At 41.3% G+C, this 2,271-nt stretch overlaps 1 protein-coding gene across 2 annotated transcripts in view; it reads left to right on the top strand.

Moving 5' to 3' along the window:
• Positions 1 to 303, top strand: part of LOC125031205 — a 7,761-nt gene extending 7,458 nt beyond the window's left edge. For both annotated transcript variants that reach the window (XM_047621819.1, XM_047621820.1), the window contains exon 5: positions 1 to 303. This exon is cut by the window's left edge and continues 635 nt beyond it. The gene's annotated coding sequence lies outside the window, so the exon portion shown is untranslated.
• Positions 304 to 2,271: the final 1,968 nt, after the last annotated feature.

Genomic DNA, 2,271 nt, shown 5'->3' with positions numbered 1-2,271 from the left:
GATTTCAGCGGAAAAGAGAAACCGGTCCTTTTCTACAGTCAGTCCTCGTTATCTTTTGTGTTTGTTTTCCTGATTAATGTTCTTTCTCCCTTTCTCTGACTGTTGGTTCGATTCTTTGTCTTTCTGTCTTTGTGTGTGTGTGTGTGTGTGTGTGTGTGTGTGTGTGTGTGTGTGTGTGTGTGTTTATGTGTGCGTGGGTGCGTGCGTGCGTGCGTGCGTGCGTGCGTGCGTGCGTGCGTGCGTGCGTGTGTGCGTGTGTGCGTGCGTGTGTGCCTCGTAATGAATTTGTATAACCTAGTACCAATAAACACCGAACAAAAAACATGGTGATTTTCTAACCTTAGATATTCTTTCACGCACTTATTTCATATCTAACATTTTCTATCTTAAATACGCACACACACACACATATATATACATATATATCTATATATACATATATACATATATAAATACACACACACGAAGGGCGTTCATTAAAGATTTCCCGACCTAATTCCGCTTATCCTAGTGGGATGAAATTTCACATGCATAATCGTGCACATCTATATAGGCCGTGTGATAGTTTCCAGTCCGTAACACATAACATGTTTTCTATTGCAGCGGTGAACGTACAGAAAAGTGTGAAAATGGAACCAGTGGAGTATCAAGCAGTGATTAGGTTGAATGACCGCACACCACAAAAGACCTTCGATGAAATCAAAACAACTTATGGGGAGGCTGCCCCATCATATGCCGTTATTAAACACGAGCATCACCAGTTCGGGCGTGGTCGGAGATCAATGGAGACGGCTCCAATTCCAGTCTGCCATTGATAAGTACACCATCCATCAAGTAGAGACTGCCATTTTGGAAGATCGCCATATTTCTGTCTATGAGTTAGGTCAATAGGTCAAGATTAGTGTTGGGTCTGTGGACAAAATCGTTCACGAGCATCTGCATGTGCAAAAGTTGTCTGGTCGATGGGTTCCCAGGCTACTCACAACATTCCAGAAGCAGGAATGAGTCTATTATTTCAAGGCTCTTTTAGCCATGTTGCCAAGAAAACCAGGAGGACTGTTATGACAAATTATGCAGTATGAAACTTGGGTCCATCACTATGATCCAGAAACTAAGGCCCAGTCAAAACAATGGAAGCACTTTGACTCACCCCCCAAAAAGGCATGTGTCCTCAGCACAGTCTTTTGGGACCAGCATGGCATGGTGATGATGAAGTACAATAATCGCAGGAGCTTACTTCACTACTACAGAAATTGCAGGAGGCTATTAAACCCAAGAAGCGTGAACTGTTACCAAAGGTGTCCGCCTCCTACTAATGCCCCTGCCCACAACTCTCACGTTGCCCAGATGGAAGTACGGTCCTGTGGCTATGACATCCTTCCTCATCCTCCTTATTCTCCTGGCCTTGCACCATCTGACTTTCACCTTTCCATCCATGATGTCATTTTTGAAGGGCAAATATTTCAAAGATGATGAGGCACTGATTTCTGAAGTCACTCCATGCCATCACAGCTGCATAAAACAATGAGGTGTGAACACACTAATGGATCTTTCGCACACTATTGACTGCAACTCTTAGCAAGGTCGTCAATGTTGCAATGCAAGAGTGTCATGAATTAAAATTTGGTGAGGATATCGACGGTATTTGAGAAATTGTTTGTGTTAACCGAAACTGATTTAGAGCTTGAAGTATAGAATTTAGCTCTGAAATATACAAAATGATACTGAAAGCGGTGAAAAGTGATTTTGTGATTTTTGATCTACATGTAAAAAAAGAAAGAAAAAAAAAAAAAAAAAAGAGAAAGGAAGATGTCAGAGTATGTAACTGGCACGCTTTCATGAAATATCCTCATCAGAAGTATTAGAATTGATAAAAAAAAAAAACTACCGAAACGCCCTAATTACAAATTCTGCATTATAAAATAACTTTTTTTTTTTTTTTTTTTTCATTGCTGCCCTTTATGTATAGTGAACCCTGTTCTTCTAGTCAACAGTTGGGGCAAGTAAAGCACTTTGATGTCTTTATGGCTTCAACTGAGATGCTCTTGAATTCGATAAATTACCAAACCATTACTAGAGTTTTAGCTTCTGAAAAAAATAAAATCCGACTAAGATAAAAATCAGATTCATAAACTCTCACGCTGCATGCAGGCATAACACACACACACACACACACACACACACACACACACACACACACACACACACACACACACACACACACACACACGCACGCACGCACGCGTGCGCGCGCCCAGTTCCAATGAACAC

The sequence above is a fragment of the Penaeus chinensis genome, chromosome 12 (assembly GCF_019202785.1).
Source record: "Penaeus chinensis breed Huanghai No. 1 chromosome 12, ASM1920278v2, whole genome shotgun sequence".
In the NCBI taxonomy this organism is placed as follows: Eukaryota; Metazoa; Arthropoda; class Malacostraca; order Decapoda; family Penaeidae; genus Penaeus; species Penaeus chinensis.
Note: the sequence above shows the minus strand (reverse complement) of the source record. Positions and strands in the feature narration are given on the sequence as shown.